The 19,390-nt window shown below is 43.3% G+C and overlaps 1 long non-coding RNA gene across 6 annotated transcripts in view; it reads right to left on the bottom strand.

Annotated features, from left to right (window-relative positions):
• Positions 1-19,390, bottom strand: part of LOC306642298 — a 63,342-nt gene that overhangs the window by 6,200 nt on the left and 37,752 nt on the right. Inside the window, exon 1 of one of the 6 annotated variants that reach the window (XR_013758475.1) lies at positions 2,332-4,269. The exons of the other annotated variants lie outside the window; for them this stretch is intronic. This is a non-coding gene — a long non-coding RNA (uncharacterized lncRNA). Of the gene's footprint in view, positions 1-2,331; positions 4,270-19,390 lie in introns of those variants that run through there. 6 annotated transcript variants of the gene reach the window in all.

Below are 19,390 nucleotides of genomic sequence, written 5' to 3'. Positions count from 1 at the left end.
GATTCTTGTAGATGAGGACACTATGTTTAACCAAAATGACTTCTAGACACACAGAGTAGCCCAGAGTGGTGGTGCACACCTGCAATCCCAGCCACTCGGGAGGCTGAGACAGGAGGACGGCAGGTCCAAGGCCAGCCTGGGCATTTTAGTGAAACCCTACCTCAAAAATAAAATTTAAAAGGGCCAGGGGTGTAGATCAGTGGCAGGGTGACCCTGGGTTCAATCCCTGATATCTGAAGGCAGGAAGGGTGGAGGGAAGGAAGGGAGCGAGAGAGGGAGGAAGACAGGCAGGCCAAGAAAGACTGCAAGACTCTCGTGCATGAGACCTTTCCCCCCATCTTTGACCAACGTCATTACTACCATACGTTTAAGAACAGCTGATCTAATGTCTTACGAACACTCTTTAAAATACCATCACAACCAACGGAAGCTGCGATAGACACTGGTGGGGTCGCAGGGAGTGTCTGCAGCACAGCGAGGTTTGCAGGGTCTCACACTGTAGCAGGCAACAGGTGGCCTCGTGCCTTTTGTGCCACCAGGAGCCTGGACAGAGTTCTCTCTAAGGAAACTGTCCTCTCCGGCTTGAGAGCCAAGCCCAAGGGGACACACCCTGGGAGCTGAGACGGTTTTTAGTGAACTGTTTTGAACCTGCTCCATACTGAGAATGGCCGATGGAGGCCGCTGTACTCTACTGCATTCCATCCCCAAGAGTTTTGAGCTGAAAGTGATTTTTATGAAGTTTCCTGAAGAACTTTCATCTCTGAACTTCCCGTTGATCCCTTTAAGGCAAACTTAAGTGCGACCCAGTGTGACTGTGTGATGACTTACTCTGAGAAGTTACAATAAGAGGAAGGTGAGAAATACCTATCAAGTAGTAAATTCAGGTATGAACTAGTACCATTTTTTTTCTAGCAATATTCAATCATCAGGGTTACTCATCTATTTAGTCCCCTCAAAATTAGAAATTTTAAAACCATTGCCTATATGTAAATTAAAATTTAGAGAAGAGGGGATGTGGGGGCTAAGGGAGAGTGAAATGTTCTGGAGTCCAGGGTAAGGGTCCAGTTTCACCTTCTAGAAAAGTCCAGGGCTTTGCTGTGTTGCTCTCACTCTGACCTTTGACTTGAACATCCAAAGGGTCAATGGCTGGAAATGCACAAGGCCTATTTTTTTCTTATCGACTAGAATGTGCTAAAACAATCTTCAAATGAAGACTATTTGAGGGTCAACAGAACAGTTTCGTGGTAACAAGACACAGCCTTTTCCTTATAAGGGTGCAGACGTTAACAGTGTCAAGGGGAGACCTACGTTCTGCTGGCCTCCTGCCCCATCTGGAAGCCTCCACTAGAAACACCTCCACCTTCTCATTCACCTTCGGGAATGCAGAGCACGACTTTCACAGGGCCAGTCCTTTCCCCATCTGGCAGAGTGTGAACCCTCTCACCTTCTCCACCTCTTGGGTCCACAGAGGAGGCAGCCATTGAGTGTAGGTGCACCTGCTGTGCAAACCTAGGCTCTCCCTTGCTGGGCGCTGCAGGCTCAAGACTTGGGAGAACTGCAAAGGAGCCCAATGTAGCTGCAGGTCAAAGCCACAGTCTCTCTTCAACCTTATCATTAATCAAGCTGATCAGTCATTTCCATATACCTGTCTCCAGGATCCTAATCCTGAACTGTTTCTGACTTCAGAAGGGAATTAAGGGATGTGGACAGTTATGACCCCAAATTCCACAAAAAATGTACTCTCATGAGGAAGAGGGAGGCAGAGGAACAGGATGGAATGGGAAGCTACAAACAGGAGTGGCACTTGGACCAAACTGTGACACCAAAGCAGGCAGGGGGATAATGATCTGTCGGGTCCCAGATGAGGACCACGATGCCGGAGACCCTCCAGTTCACACCGTCCACACCACCTCACGGCCTCATGGGAGAGGAGAAGGGGAACGCTTCACTACCCAGCAGGAATTCATGGGATCTTGATGTGGAGCAACAAATCCTAATTTTACTTTTCTAGGAATTTTGCAAGCACCCACCCTTGAGGGCAGTGGTCAAGCTGACGAGGATCTACATAATACTCCACTGCCCTTAGGATTCCCAGGTGACAGAAAGTGGGATGCCACTAATTCTTCTAGCAGGATTGAGAGTCTAGAACACCTGCCGTCTAAGACCATGACTGACTCTCCTGGGAACTTACTCTGGGCCGGGAGCATTCCTGCCCGCTTCTCTGTGTGGCTGTCTCAGCTCTCTGGATGCTCCAAAAATCAAGGCCAAAAGTCTGTGCATGCACGTCTGCCCCAGAGAGCGACCAGACCACGAGTTGTCACCATTTCTCACCTGCTGAAGCAGCAGTGTCCAATGGCCCACATACCACCAGTGCATGAGGAAGGGCAGAATTCAGCCAGGAGTCACCCTGGACACAGGCAGCTGCCCACAGGAAGCCAGAACTGGTGCAGATGCAGAGGGCAGCATGGCGCGCCAGCCCACGCTCCCCCAGGACCGCCCGGTGCCCCTGCGGCCTGGACGCCTCCGCAGGCTCAAGCTCAGGCTTCCCAGCGGCAGCCCCGGGCTTTCTGCTCGGCTTCTGCAGTGAAGGCCTCTCCTCTCCTTTCCGGTCTCTCCCTGGCTCAGGCAGAGTTCCGAGGAGCTGTCCACTGAGCGCTTCTCCACCCAGCGCAGATTCCCGGCCCTCAGCCATGGCTTCAACCAGCCCAGAAATCACTTCGGAACAGTGGTCCCTCTTCTTGGTGACCTTGCCGCGCTGACCACAAATAGGACTGCAGCAGAGGCGCGGCGGCCCAGCCCCAGAGCTTCTGCATGGGCTCACTGGGTGTGTGCAGGTGCCCAGCGAGCCTTCCTGCAGCCGGGCTTCTACATCTTCATTAGAAGTTCAGAAATGTTCTTCAGCAACTTTCCTGACTTCTTCAGAAAAATACAGAAATGGGCAAATATTCTAGAACTTCAAAATTAAAACTGCTGCCCAGGATGTGTTTCTTTCTCTGATAATATAAAGAAACTCAGTATTATGGAGATGATTACCTATCAAAATGTATTTATTCTCATGGGCCTCAGACAATCTGAATTTATAAGGCAGCTATTAATTTGCTAAAAGGGGAAGCTCAGCAAGCTGCCAAGGTACACAGCCCAAGTCCCCGCACGAAGGGCATCTACTCCATAGGTTGCCAGTTCTGAGTCGGTGGGCATGGCTCCGGAGCAGTAGGGTTGAGAGTCTAGAACACCTGCCATCTGAGACCGTGACCGACTCTCCTGGGAACTCACCCTGAGACAGGTGCATTCCTGCCTGCTTCTCTGTGTGGCCATCTCAGCTCTCTGGATGCTCCGCACTCCCTGATCCAGGGACAGCCTAGGCAGTTTCTCACACCTGTGCTCTGGAGGCAGACAGCGTGCCTGAGGATGCTGGCTCTGCCTTTGCACATCTGCCAGCTCAGGCAAGCTAATATTCTCCAACTCCATCCACTTACCTGCAAATGCCATAATTTTATTCTTCTTCATGGTTGAGTAACATTCCATTGTGTATATGGATCACAGTTTCTTTATAGGATACGGTATTTTTTAGTGTAAAGAAAATTTCACATGAAACCTAAGATAGATCAATTTCAAATTGGTTGGAAAGTTCATGTCTATTCCCAACTGCTATCTTGATGCTGTGCACTTGAGAGTCCTCATCACTTCCTCAGACACAGCACATCGCATGCCCGCCCCTGGCCTGCACTCAGCAGCTGCCAACACTGCACATCTCTGTTGCTCCAAGATCCTTGACTGCTGTCTTGACCTTGGCCCACGTCTCCTCCATTCTGTGTGTGAACAGCAGGTCCAGCTTGTTCCCAAGTAAACCCCGTTTCTGGCCATCACATCATTCACACATTTCAACTCTACTTTGCCACATTTTTCTCAACACTGATTCTTTAAAGCTGGATCTATGAACCCACAGAGCTCCCACACTCAGCACGCCACCCGCAGGCCACCCAGTACCAAGCCCAGGACCCAGCCCAGTACCCACCAACACTGTCTTCTGAGAAGTGTGGTTCGTGAACTGTAGCGCAGAGACAGTCGAGTTCTGCTGCAGATGCATCTCCAAGTCAGGGCTGGGCTGGTTCCAGGTCTGGGCCACAGCAGCAGGTGGGAAGAGAGGGCTGCAGGAGAGCAGCCCAGGGCATGTCCGCTGCTGGCCAGGAGCCACGGTGCTAGTGGTCAGCAGGCCTTCTTTCTTCACAATTTAATTCAGGTGAATGCCTTTTTGACACCTGTATTTGTCCAAGGAGTAGTATGTTAAAATTTAAATGTCATAGCAAAAGCACCTTCAGTCCATGGTGTGTCCGACACTGCCTTCAGCCGCCCCATTTCCTACTTCACTGAATCGAGTTTTAGCAACGTCCTCTTTAACTCTTCCTTCATCCTCAATACCCAAACCCCTAGCTGTGGAGGGTTCCAGAAACACCTTTCTGAAACCTCAAGGCTCCAATGCCTGACTCTGGAAAAATGAGGTAGGACTATGACTTGATCCAGCACAGGACCCTCCCGTGGAGTAAGAGCCATACGTGGCTGACTGTGCAGGGACACCCAGCATGAGTGCTGGGTTTGTCAAGTCTTCGCTTGCACAGAACAAATGGAGGCAAGCAGAGAGCATTCAGACAAGCGTGCAGGGTCAGGCATGCAGCCTGGCCTCCAGGACTGGCTTTAGAAACTGGAAGACTGCTCATAACCCAGTAGAGCCTCTCCCTCTGCACTCTCTGTTCTGAGGGCTGCTCCTTCTCTCCCCTCTGCACAGAGCAGCTCGGGCAAGGTGGAATACAGCTGCCTGCCTCTGCCTGCCTACAGGTACAGGGACAGCAACACGGGGGAAAGTGGACACCCTCACGCCTGCTCTAAATTCTCAAGGAGGGGACCGTGATGGTTCTGCTTGGGGTCAAACTTTCACTCAGAACCAAGCAACCATGGTTTTCTAGAAAGAGTGGGGTTATTTTATACACACATGGCTGCTTAAAGCCCACCACAAAGGAAGAGCAGTAGTTACTGAGCACTGGACAGATCTCTGCGGAAACATTCACAGTAAATAACATGGAGCACTTCTGATTTTCACACAGTCCACAGAGAAAAAACCGGTTCCTCTCTGCAAAGTCTTATAAGTGTGAATTCCTCGCAATAGGACTGCAGTCAGTTTTAGTCCATGAATTTGCTCGGTCTCCTCTGGAGTATGTGCAGAATTTCCTTCGAGCACACGCCCCTCCCTGCAAAGTCCTCTTGGCATGTCCCGCTCCTTCACCTTCTCCATGCACAGCAGCAGCCTGCCTCTCCTGAGCCCATCCCAGCTTCCTCTGGCCTCTTCAGACGTCGCATTCTTCTGCTCTCCACACCCAAGGGAGCCTCCCGACGGGGCCTGAAGAGGAAGAGGAGCCCTGTACCTCCTCTGTGACACCCTCACGTCCCACAGTCCCACTGCGTGCACTGCAGAGGCTTCAGCGAGGTGGAGGGATGGCTCGTCTCCAGATCTTCTCAGGCACCTTGCTCTGTTGGTTCTGGAGCAACAGAGACTGTGACATCAGCAGCATGTTCTTTAGGCTCACGACCTTCTGAAGTTAGCTATGTCCATGCCACGCGCTACAGAAACGTAGAGCTGGGAAAAGGGACATGTGTGCTTTACAGAGGTTGGCATTCAGAGCACTGTAATGAAGTTCCAGAATGAACTGCTGTGAGTCATTGGTTCTGCTAAGCAGAGGGCACCCGGGTGGCAGACCCCCACCACAGAGCCCCACCACTCCCTCTGTGGGACCTTGTCCACCGCTTGCTTTGCCTACCCATTGGAGGACAAAGGCTGCATCTTTTCCTCTTTATCAACATCACCTAGAGAAGTAATCCACGTGGCAGGGCCCTGTACACACCTGTTTGGTGAGGAAAAACAAGCCAATAAGAACCCAGTCACGAGGGGCTGACGTGGCAGCAGGGGTCAAGTCGCCCAGCGGGCAAGCAGGAGAGCCTCTGAGCCCAGCGCCTCAGAACAGCAGTGACCCGTGTGCCTTCACAATGTGACAACCAGCGGGCAAGCAGGAGAGCCTCTGAGCCCAGCACCTCAGAACAGCAGTGACCCGTGTGCCTTCACAACGTGACAAGGACCTTCTTTTCACTGCTGGCAACTGTACACTTCTTCCACTGTGAGGTCAACCTGGCAGCCTCTGCTTGGGACAATGGCAGGGCCCAGAGGCAACTGCCAGCCACAGCACAGCATCTCCACACAGACCACACAACGCCACCCCTGGCCCATGCTGGCAGCCCCGTCTCTGAAAGCAGTCACCTCCATCTTGGGACAACCCTGCTGCCCTCCTGAGTCACGTCCACCACCGCTGCCACCACCACCACGTGTTGGCGCAGCTTCCGTTGGGACACCAGCCGGGCCTGGAATTTCAACATTGAGTTGCCTGCAGGTTTGACGCTGCCACCACCACCAACTAGGGATGTGGCCGCTTCCATCTAGAGACGACAGCCAGGACCTGGAAGACCATCACCAAGGTCCTGCAGGCTTGGTTATGCCTGAGGTCTGAGTTATCTCTGCAACTGTGCTGACAGCCACCATCTCATGTAGAGGCAGGAGAGAACCTTGCACAGGGTGGGTGGGTAGGAAAAGGGTGTGAAGGACTCTTGATCCCGGCTCACTGAGCCCACCAGCCCAGCACCCACCAGGATCCTCGGGACAACTTGAGCGGCACTTGCTGGGACCTGATGCCAGCCTGGTCCCTGACTCCCTCCCCAATCCAGCATCCACAGATGGATCACCTGGTCCAACCGGTTTGGCAATCAACAGGGCCCTCTGGCTCCTCAATCCCCAGTCTCTCAACACCCACCTAGCCACCAACCCAGCCCAGCGCCTGCAGCTACATGGCCAGCCTGTGGCTCTCTACACCTGGTCCTGATCTGCCCAATACAGAAGAACTTTCCTCCACAGGTGCACAGGTCCAGGGCTCAGCCCCCAGGACCTCCGGGGAGAGGGGTTCCTGACTGGGAAGTCGAGAGGCTGGGGGCAGGAGATACAACTTAGAGACTAAATTAGAGGCCAGGAATTGTGGGGGCCACAAGCATTGTAAGGGGCTACGACCAGGCTCCTGCCTCACACAAGTGGACCTCAAGGGAGATTCGTGGGGTGCAGTCTTCCAGCGGGACTGGCAATTGCTATACCCTGCCTCTGGGAGTGCCGCCTCCAAGTCCAACCCTCCTACCCTAGTAGCCTTCACCACCCTGAGGGTGGAGTTACCAGCACACTCCAGACACCCTGCTATCAGATGAGGAGGAAGGCAGGGAAATCAATGAACTCCAACAGGAACAATTGTTCCGTTTTCCTCTGAGATTTTTTTTTCTTTTTTCGTTTCCTGCTTTCACATCCCCAAAGCTTTTGAAACCAAGTACTCCTCATGCATCAGGTTACTGAGGACTGGAATGCTGGAATAGTATTTATGATTTTGTTGTATATTCTTCTATTTCTACATTTTTTTCTTTTCCTTTTTCTTACTCTATTTTCTCTTACTTATCTGATTCCCCAGAGTCTCTTTCTCTCTGTTCTCCTGCTAACAACCAACTTCTTTTGATCCCTCTTTTGTTCTTTCTCTAATACCTCTATATTCTCACCTCCCACCTCCTGAACACCACATCCTACACACACACAAGCTCACACACCCACACCATTCTCTCTTTGCCCACCATTAGAAACTGTAGATCCTACTGCAAACCTACTGTTCACACTACAGATAATAAACAAACAAATCACATGTTTATTGTGACAAAACTGTAAAAGTCTTAATAGGGGTTACTTGATTAAGGATTCATACTGTTTGCATGGGGTGCTGTTAATATTGATCTCCCCCTTCAAGGCAAGGTATTGGAAACCTGGAGGGACACTATAAACCTATAGGGTAGAAACTGTAATACCTCAGATCTGCACTGCTAGAGGGAAAGATACACAAACAACATGGAAAAACAAGGGGCAAAAGCACCCCAAACAAACCCAGATGCTACAATCATAGAATCCATAGCAAAGTAGAAGAAATGCCAGAGGAGTTCAGGAAGGACATAGTTAAAATGATCTGTGAAGTAAAGGATGACATAAGAAAGCAAATGCAGGCAACAAAAGATCACTTCAATAAAGAGACAGATATTCTGAAAAAAAGAAAAAAACAATCTTGAAATGAAGGCAACAATAAATCAAATAAAAAACTCTATAGAGAGTATCACCAACAGACTAGATCACTTGGAAGACAGAACCTCAGGCAATGAAAACAAAATATATAATCTTAAAAATAAAGTTGACCACACAGAGAAGATGGTAAGAAACCATGAAGAGAACCTCCAAGAATTATGGGATATCATGAAAAAACCAAATTTAAGAATTATCAAAAATGAGGAAGGCACAGAGACACAAACCAAAGGAATGCACAATCTTTCCAATGAAATAATATCAGAAAATTTCCCAAACCTGAAGAATGAAATACAAAATCAAACACAAGAGGCTTATAGGACACCAAATGTACAAAATTACAACAGATCCAAACCAAGGCACATTGTAATGAAAATGCCCAGCATACAAAATAAAGATAGACTTTTAAAGGTCACAAGGGAAAAGTATCAGATTACATATAGGGGGAAAACAATTCAGTAGATTTCTCAACCCAGACCCTCAACACCAGGAGGTCCTGGAACAACATATATCAAGCTCTAAAAGCAAATGGATGCCAACCAGAAATCATATATCCAGCAAAATTAAGCTTCAGATTTGGTGACAAAATAAAAACCTTCCATGATAAACAAAAGTTAAAAGAATTACAACTAGAAAGCCTGCACTATAGAACATTCTCAGCAAAATATTCCTTAAAATGAAAAGCAACAATGTAAGTCAGCAAAGGGAAAAACTATAGGAAAAGTCAATCAAAGGAGAAACCAAGTCAAGTTAAAAACCAAAAATAAACCAAAATGACCAAGAATACAAATCATATCTTAATAATAACACTGAATGTTAATGGCCTAAATTCATTAATCAAAAGACACAGACTGGCAGATTGGATTTTTAAAATAGATCCAACAATATCCTGCCTTCGAGAGACCCATCTCATAGAAAAGACATGCACAGACTCAAAGTGAAAGGTTGGGAAAAAACATATCACTCATATGGACTGCAGGGGTTTCTATCCTTATATCAGATAAAGTGGACTTCAAAAAAAAATTAGTCAAAAGGGATAAAGAAGGACATTTCACACTGCTTAAGGGAATCATACACCAACAACCCATAACAACTGTAAATATTTATGCCCCAAACAAACCCTTCTCAATTTCCGGAATCATACAGACCACAATACAAAAATACTGGGTGACATTAACATACCTCTCTCACCATTGGAGAGATCTTCCAAACAAAAACTAAACAAAGAAACTATATAATTCAATAATACAATCAACAGACATATATAGAATATTCCATCCATCAATGAGCAAATACACTTTAGTCTCAGCAGCACATGCATCCTTCTCTAACATAGACCATATGTTATGCCACAAAGCAACTCTTAGCAAATACAAAAAGATGAAGATACTACCCTATATTCTATCAGATCAAAATGGAATGAAATTAGAAATCAATGATAAAATTAAAAAGTAGAAGCTACTCCAACACCTGGAGACTAAATAATACACTATTGAATGAGGCCCATGGATAGCAGAAGACATCAGAGAATAGAGTTAAAAAAAAAACTTCTTAGAGGTAAATGAGAACATTGATACAACGTATGAAAATCTCTGGGACACTAGAAGGCAGTGCTAAGAGGGAAGTTCACTGCATTAAGCTCATTCACGAAAAGAATAAAAAGTCAACAAATGACCTAACATTACATCTCATAGCCCTAGGCAAAAAAAAAAAAAAAAAAAAAAAAACACTAAAAGCAGTAGAAGACAGGACATAATTAAAATCAGAACTGAAATCAATGAAACTGAAACAAAAGGAACAATTGCAAAAACTGACAAAACAAAAAGATGGTTCTTAGAAAAAATAAATACAATTGATAAACCCTTAGCCAAGTTAACAAAGAGAAGGAGAGAGAAAACTCAAATTACTAAAATTCATGATTAAAAAAGGAAATATCATGACAGACAATATTGAAATACAGAAGACAATTAGAAACTATTTTGAGAATTTATACTTCAACAAAATAGAAATCTTGAAGACATAGGCAAATTTCTAGAGACATATGATCGACCCAAACTGATGCAGGAGGACGTAACACAATTTAACTAGATCAATTTCAAGTAATGAAATAGAAGACACCATCAAAAGCCTACTAACCAAGAAAAGCCCATGACCAGATGGTTTCTCAACTGAGTTCTACAAGACCTTCAAAGAAGAACTAATACCAATACTCTTCAAAGTATTCCAGGAAATAGAAAAGGAGGAACTCTTCCAAACTCATCCTATGAAGCTAGTATCACCCTGATACCAAAACTAGACAAAGAACATCAAGGTAAGAAAACTTCAGAGCAATATCCCTGATGAAAAAATTCTTAATAAAATTCTGGCAAATCACATACAAAAACATATTTAAAAGACAGTGCACCATGATCAAGTGGGATTCATCCCAGGGATGCAAATTTGGTTCAACATAAGGAAATCAATAAATGTAATTCATCACATCAATAGACTTAAAGATAAGAATCATATGGTCATCTCAATAGATGCAGAAAAAACATTTGACAAAACACAGCCCCCTTCATGTTCAAAACACTAGAAAAACTAGGGATAGTAGGAACATACCTCAACATCATAAAAGCCGTATATGCTAAACCCAATGCCAACATAGTTCTAAATAGAGAAAAATTGAAAGCAGTCCCTCTAAAAACTGAAACAAGACAAGGATGTCCTCTCTCACCACTTCTATTTAATCTACTCCTTCAAACTCCAGGCAGAGCAATTAAACAGATGAAAGAAATTAAAGGGACACAAATAGGAAAAGAAAAACTCAAACTATCACTATTTGCCAATGACATGATATTATATTTAGAGGATCCAAAAAAGTTCACCAGAAATTTGTAGAACTCTACATGAATTGAGCAAAGTACCAGGATATAAAATCAATACCCATAAATCTAATGCATTTCTATACATCAGTGATGAATCCTCTGAAACAGAAATCAGGAAAACTACACCATTCACAATAGCCTCAATAAAATAATAAAATACCTGGGAATCAATCTAACAAAAGAGGTGAAAGACCTCCACAATGAAAACTACATTGAAAAACTACTAAAGAAAGAAATTTAAAAAGACCTTAAAAGATGGAAAAACTTCCCACACTCCTGGATAGGCAGAATCAATATTGTCAATATGGCCATACTAAAAAAAAATTACACAAATTTAATGCAATTCCAATTAAAATCCCAATGACATTCTTCATAGAACTAGAAGAAGCAAACGCGAAATTCATTTGACAAACTAAGAGACCCAGAAAAGCTAAAATAATCCTTAGCAAGAAGAATGAAGCAGGAGGCATTACAATACCAGACCTTAAACTATACCACAGAGTCACAGTTACAAAAACCACATGGTACTGGCACCAAAATGGACAGGTAGACCAATGGTGCAGAATAGAAGACACAGACAAACCCAAATAAATATAGCTCTCTCATATTAGACAAAGATGCCAAAAACATTCACTGGAGAAAAGATAGCCTATTCAACAAATGGTGGTAGGAAAACTGGAAATCCACATGTAGCAAAATGAAATTAAACCCCTATTTCTCACCTTGCACAAAACTCAACTCAAAGTGGATCAAGGACCTAACAATTAGACCAGAGACCCTGCACCTAACAGAAGAAAAAGCAGGCCCAAATCTTCATCATGTTGGCTTAGGACCTTACTTCCTTAACAAGACTCCTAAGGCACAAGAAATAAAATCAAGAATCAATAAAGGGGAAGGATTCAAACTTAATAGCATCTTCTTAGCAAAGGAAACAATCAATAATGTGAAGAAGAGCCTACAGATTGGGAGAAAATCCTTACCACGTGCACATCAAATATAGTACTAATCTCCAGGATATATAAAGAACTCAAAATACACCAAAAAAAAATCAAATAACTCAATCAATAAATGGGCTAAAGAACTGAGCAGACACTTCCCAGAAGATTAAATACAATCTATCAACAAATATATGAAAAAACGTTGAACATTTCTAGCAATTAGAGAAATGCAAATCAAAACTACTCTAAGATTTTCATCTCACTCCAGTCAAAATGGCAATAATCAAGAATACAAGCAACAATAAGGATGTGAGGAAATGGCACACTCATACTCTGCTGGAGGGGCTGCAGATTGGTGCAAACACTCTGGAAAGCAGTATGGAGATTCCTCAGAAAACTTGTAATAGAACCACCATTTGACCCAGCTATCCCCCTCCTCGGTCTATATCCAAAGGACTTACAATCAGCACACTGCAGTGACACAGCCACATCAATGTTTATAGTAACTCAATTCACAATAGCAAAATGATGGAACCAACCTAGAAGCCCTTCAATAGATGAGTGGATAAATAAACTGGTAATATATACACAATGCAATATTACTCAGCTTTAAAGGAGAATAAAACTATGGCATCTGCTGGTGAATGGATGGTGCTGGAGAATATCATGCTAAGCAAAATAAGCCAATCCCAAAACAACAAGGGCCAAATGTTTTCTCTGATATGTGGATGCTGACCCATAATGGGGGGTGGGGCGAGGGAAGAATGGAGGAGCTCTGGATTGGGCAGAGGGGAGTGAGGGGATGGGAGGGAGTGGGGGGTGAGGAAGATGGTGGAATGAGATGGACATCATTACCCTAGGTACAAGGGTGATTGCATGAATGGTGTGACGACATCATGTACCAACAGAGAAATGAAAAGCTGTGCTCCATTTGTGCACAATGGATCAGAATACAGTCTGCTGTCATGTGTAACCAATTAGAACAAAAATTAAAATTCTTTAAAAAATCCAACTCCAAGTAGTTTAAAGAAAATATGCCTAAGACAAATAACTGGAAAAATTAAGATTAAAATTGTCTGATTATCAAACAAAAACAAGAAAAAGCATAGTTGGTTGTTATTAAAATGAGATAAAGAATAAGCAAAATATTAAACTGCTTGTTGTTTAAGCAGCACAATTCAAATGGACTAACAAGAGCTCTGTATGAAGATTATTATTAGTCCATATTTTCATTTCCACATATAGGGCAAAGTAAGTTAGAAATGAAGAAAAACAAAAATTCTGTACTTATTGGTACTTTTCACTCTGTCATGATCTATAATTAGTAATATCCCTAGAGAGTCCGACCAAAATCAAATAGAAAATCAGACTGGTGAAAAACATCAACAACACAGTACACAGAACTGTCAAGGGAAAAAGTGATGTCATCAGTTACACATAGAAGAGTAGAAAATCAGAAATCATGAAACACATATGAAAACATCCACCAGGACCAAGCGTCAGTGAACACCAGCGGCTTGGAATGAGCTCCCAAGCGCCGTCTCTTATCAGTCCTTCCACACTCCGTAGACAGATGCTGAATGTCCAGGGGCAAGGCCTTATTCAAGGCACTGGGATACGACAGCGGAAGGAATTTCAACTGCAGGAATCTATAGATAAATAGCAGGTAAATATATGACATTATGTCAAGCAGCAGCAGACAAAACCAATCCAAGATCAGGACAAGCAGAATGAGATGCAATTTTAGAAGAGATGGTTGGGAAGATGTCTTACATTAAGTTCACTCAAAAGCAGAGCCTGGGACGAGGATTAGTGTAACGGTAGTTAACCTGGCAGTTGATTCCCAGGAATGGAGTGATGGGATGGGAAGTGAACAGGAAGAAGAAAGAAGCCACTCTAAGTGTGTATTACTGCTGCAGGGTAAAGAGGTTTGGTACATCACTGTCCACACAAAGGACAGGAGACAGGAGAATCATCCACTGGCTCCTGTCTGTGCCTAGCTGAGGGCTTCCATGTGGTGCTGACTCCTGCACACGCCCAGCTGCACGCATGCACGGGCTGCATGTGTTCTCACCAGGGTCCTAAGTAAGCACCTGGACGTGAAGGGGAAGACTTGGCAGCTGGGCTTCAGGCGGAGACTGTCAGCCCGAGATCAGATGAGGCACACGGTGCTGGCATGGTTCTGAGCACCAGGGTCTGACAGAAGGGCCTCCCCGAAGAGGTGGCATCTGAGCAGCGAGTGCAAGGCACCAAGGGAGTGGCCTCCGTTGATATTTGGGATAGCAGAACAATCAGGCCGAAGGAACAAAGAGGCGTGACTTTGTGACCGAAGGTCCTTGGAGAGGTCTGAACAAGAGAGGGCCATAACCCGGCCACCACTTCACACATGCTCTCGCCACCGGAGGGGTGGAAACGGAGAAGCCACACCACGCTCACGATGATTATGGGGAGGAAGAAGACACAAGCCTGTGCAAAATAATAAGACACTTCAAAAATAGCCACACAGACCTGAAAATCACCAAAAGATGATTATGGTAACTGAAATTTAGAAGTTGATTTAAACAGCAGGTTGACACAACTAAAGACAGAATTAAAAACTGAAATATATGTTTGAAGAAATTACTTTTTAAATGTAGTATATGAGGATAAAGGTTTGAAGATATAGGAAAGAGAAATTAAAAACCAGAAAATATAAAATAAAAAGGTCTGATATATGTATAGTGCAGTTCCAGAGAGAAAAATAAAATTAAAATATTTGAAAACGGCTAATATCCCATACTTGATAAATGGTATCTGTCCAGAGATCCAAATCACATACCCCAGGTAAAATCTATATAATTTAATCACATTATCAGAATACAGTCAAAAAACCTTGTAATTTTTTGATAGACACAGAAAAATCATTTGCTAAATTGATTTGTCAAACTTCAATATTAATTTATGGATTTTTTTTAAAAACCTTAGCAAACTAAGAATAGAAAGGAATCTTTCTCCTCTGTAAGTCAATATGAGGAGAGACCTGAAGCTAGGCCTTTATTCAATGGAGCAGCACTCAACACGTCTAAGTTTCAAAACAAGACAAAAGTGCCTACTGACCCACCTCAATTCGACATTGCATTAGAGATCCTAGCAGGTTCAATAAAGCAAGAAAAATAAATTATAATAAATTATATAAATATAAAAGTTATAGTTTTTAAAGAAAGAAAAATATATTATTCTTAAACTTTATTGTATCCAACCAAAATCAAAGAAACCTTCAAACTATTAGAAATAATAAGTGGCTTTAGCAACACTGCTGAATTCCAGACCAAAATTTAAAATTTACTGTATCAGACTCCTATGTCATAGACATTTTTAATTGACAATAGACATGTAAAAATTATTTAATGAAAATACTATTTTCCCTTACGGTAGAAAGCCTACATTTAAATACAAAAGGAGTAATAATAAAAATTCACCATCTTCCAACTAATACAGTAATCATTTACTCAGACAGGAATTGAAGGTAAATCATAAGAATACAACAAATAACAATGTATTTACAGTATCAGAGTATCTTCCCACAAAATACTAATTACAAAAGGAGAGATGCTAGGTTTACAGTGGAGAAATTCAGTAGACATCATCTCAGTCAAGCAATCAAAACTAACACCCTCTATAGTAAGAAGTGAGGCCAAGTGGGACCCTTCACCTCCTGATGTGAGACACTGGGAAGAATCCAGAACTCCTCCCTGTACTCCTGCCAAGTATACAAAGCCAGAAAACGATTATTATAAATCATTAAGCTCCAGGTGAGGAACACCATGCAAAACAACTATCTCATGCTCTTCAAAAATATAAAGGCCATTAAAAGGAAAGACTAAAAAACTTCTCCAGATTAAAGACACAAATTACAAGAGCTATGACAACTAAATGCAATGATTTGTGCCTTTTAAAAATCAATTAAATTATACATTTTGAGCCAGAATGTTTAAGAATAAAAAACACACATTACTAATATGAAGGTAAGTGGGTACAACTGACAGCATTACTAAAGTTGAAGCAATATGTACTCTGTGACCCAGAAGCTCTACTCCTAGGTGCACAGCTAACAGAAACCTGCAAGTCACAAAGACACGTAGTAGAAAGTTTATGGAAACATTCTCAGAAGTGTGAATTTGTGAGATCCAAGATGGCGGACTAGAGGGAGGCTGTGTTCCTTGTCGCTCTGCAACGCCGGATTCAAGCAGAGGATATCTGTTTCTCAGTGAGGCAGTTTTTGCTGCTTATCGATCCCCTGGTGTTTACCCATTTCTCTGCTGTGATGACCCACAGTCTGCCAGCATATCGACGCCTTTTTTGAGAGCAGATTGCTCACTATCAGGCGTCCATCATCCGCCATTTGCCTGCCTCTCGCCTCTCGCCTGTCAATCGCCTACCTTACCCCTATCCATCACCCAACGCTCAAGGTTCACCTCCCGATCGTCCGACAGCTGCCAGCAGAATGACCTCAAGACCGCCAGTGGAGCACTAGCTGCCTGCTGTCACCTGGAAGTTCACTGTCACAGTACCTGCAGGTTTGATTACACGTGGCTGCCGCCATTTTGAGACAACAGCCAGGCCCCTTAGGACCCCTGGCCAGACTGACTGAGCCCTGTCTCCAGGATCCCTCAGCCCAACCGAGCACTCCCTGCCTCTGGGGCCCTCACATTGACTGACTGCTCCCTGCCACCAGGAACCCCAGACCAACTGACTGCGCCCTATCAACAGGACCCCAGACCGAATGATTGCACCCAGCATCCAGGATCCCACAACCACACCAAACACACCCGACCTCTAGGACCCCTGCTGGACCAATCGCATCCCGCCTCCAGGACCCCCAGCTCACCACATCCACCCCTGAGCTGCAGCTCCCTATTTGCCAACAAATTTCAAAGCCAGAGCGGCCCTCTTGGATAATCTAGAAGCCTTAGCTCCGATCTTTGGGTGGGGCAAATCCCATCCTGAGACGCCTGCTGGAGGCTTGAAGCTCAATGTCAGGTGTATCTAATGAATCAGGCTACTGAACACTGGGAGGTTTCATTAGTATGTGACTGTTATACTGTAGATTTTCTTTTTTCTCCTTTTAAAAACATTTAAGTTTTTATTTCTTTACTTTTCTTGCTCTCTTTTCCTTCTGTTTACCTGTTCCCTCAGAGTCTCTTTCTCCCTTTTTTGCATGCTAACATCCAATTTCTTTTGATTACACTCTCACCTTTTCTATTTTCTAGAACTTCTGTATATTCTTTTCTTATCCCATTAACAGCCACATTCTGTATCCCTCTGCATCCTCCTTGTCCTCCATTTGAAACTGCAGACCTTATTGCAAACCTGTTTGTTTTACTGAAGATAATATTTGAACTCACTTTGTTTATTATGACAATTTTGTTATTGTCCCCATAGGGGCTACTTGGTCTAGGATTGCCTAGTGTCTGATTTGGGCACTGCTAATATTGATCTCCCCTTAAAAGAAAGGGTTTTGGAAACCTATAGGGCCACTATAAGCCTATAGGGGGAAATCTGTAATACCCCAGATCTGCACTACTAGAGGGGAAGATATAGGAACAACATGAAAAAACAAGGGAAGAAAATGATCCAAACAAATCTAGATTCTATAGTAATAGAATCCAATGACAGTATGTTAGAAGAAATGTCAGAAAAGGACTTCAGATTATACATGATTAAGATGATTCACGAAGCAAAGGATGAGATTAGAGAGAAAATGCAGGCAACGAATGATAATACCAATAAGCTGAAAGAGCACCTGCAGGAAGCAAAAGATCATTTCAACAAAGAGATAGAGATTCTCAAAAGAAACCAAATGGAAATCCTTGAAATGAAGCAAACAATAAACCAAATAAAAACTCAATGGAAAGCATCACCAACAGACTAGACCACTTGGAAGACAGAACCTCAGACAATGAAGACAAAATATTTATTCTTGAAAATAAAGTTGCCCAAACAGAGAAGATGGTAAGAAATCATGAACAGAATCTCCAAGAACTATGGGACATCATGAAAAGACCAAATTTAAGAATTATTGGGATTGAGGAAGGCACAGAGATACAAATCAAAGGAATGAACGACCTATTCAATGAAATAATATCAGAATATTTCCCAAACCTAAACAATGAAATGGAAAATCAAATACAAGAGGCTTACAGAACACCAAATGCACAAAATCATAACAGATCTGCACCAAGGCACATTATAATGAAAATGCCTAACATTCAAAATAAAGATAGGATTTTGAAGGCCGCAAGAGAAAAGCATCAGATTACATATAGGGGGAGACCAATATGGATAGCAGTAGACTTCTGAACCAGGACTCTAAAAGCTAGAAAGGCCTGGAATGACATATTTCAAGCTCTGAAAGAACATGGTTGCCAACCAAGAATCCTATAGCCAGCCAAACTAACCTTCAGATTTGAAGACGAAATAAAATCCTTCCATGATACACAAAAGTTAAAAGAATTTACAAATAGAAAGCCTGCACTACAGAATGTTCTCAACAAAATATTCCATGAGGAGGAAATGAAAAACAACAATGTAGGTCAGCAAAGGGTGGAACTACCTTAGAGAAAAACCACTCAAAGGAGAAAACAAGTCAACTTAAAAACCAAAAATAAGCCAAATGACTGGGAATACAAATCATATCTCAATAATAACCCTGAATGTTAATGGCCTAAACTCATCAATCAAAAGACATAGACTGGCAGAATGGATTAAAAAGAAAGACCCAACAATATGCTGCCTGCAAGAGACTCATCTCATACAAAAAGACATCCACAGACTAAAGGTGAAAGGATGGGAAAAAACCTACCACGCACATGGACTCAGTAAAAAAGCGGGGGTTTCCATCCTTATATCAGATAAAGTGGACTTTAAGCCAAAGTTAGTCAGAAGGGATAAAGAAGGACATTTCATACTGCTTAAGGGAACCATAAATCAGGAAGACATAATGATAGTAAATATTTATGCCCCAAACAATGGTGCATCCATGTACATCAAACAAATCCTTCTCAATTTCAGGAATCACATAGACCACAACACAATGATACTGGGTGACTTTAACACACCGCTGTCACCACTAGATAGATCTTACAAACAAAATCCAACCAAAGAAACCAGAGAACTCAATAATACAATCAATAACATAGACTTAATAGACATATGTAGAATATTCCATCCATCACTGAGTGAATTCACTTTCTTCTCTGCAGCACATGGAACCTTTTCAAAAATAGACCATATGTTATGCCAAAAAGCCGCCCTTGGGAAATGCAAAAAAATAGAGATACTGCCTTGTGTTCTATCAGATCATAATGGACTGAGAGTAGAAATCAATGACAAAATAAAAAAGAGAAATTACT

Source organism: Sciurus vulgaris, assembly GCF_902686455.1.
Source record: "Sciurus vulgaris genome assembly, chromosome: 12".
Classification (NCBI taxonomy): Eukaryota; Metazoa; Chordata; class Mammalia; order Rodentia; family Sciuridae; genus Sciurus; species Sciurus vulgaris.
This window is presented reverse-complemented; position numbering and strand designations above follow the sequence as displayed.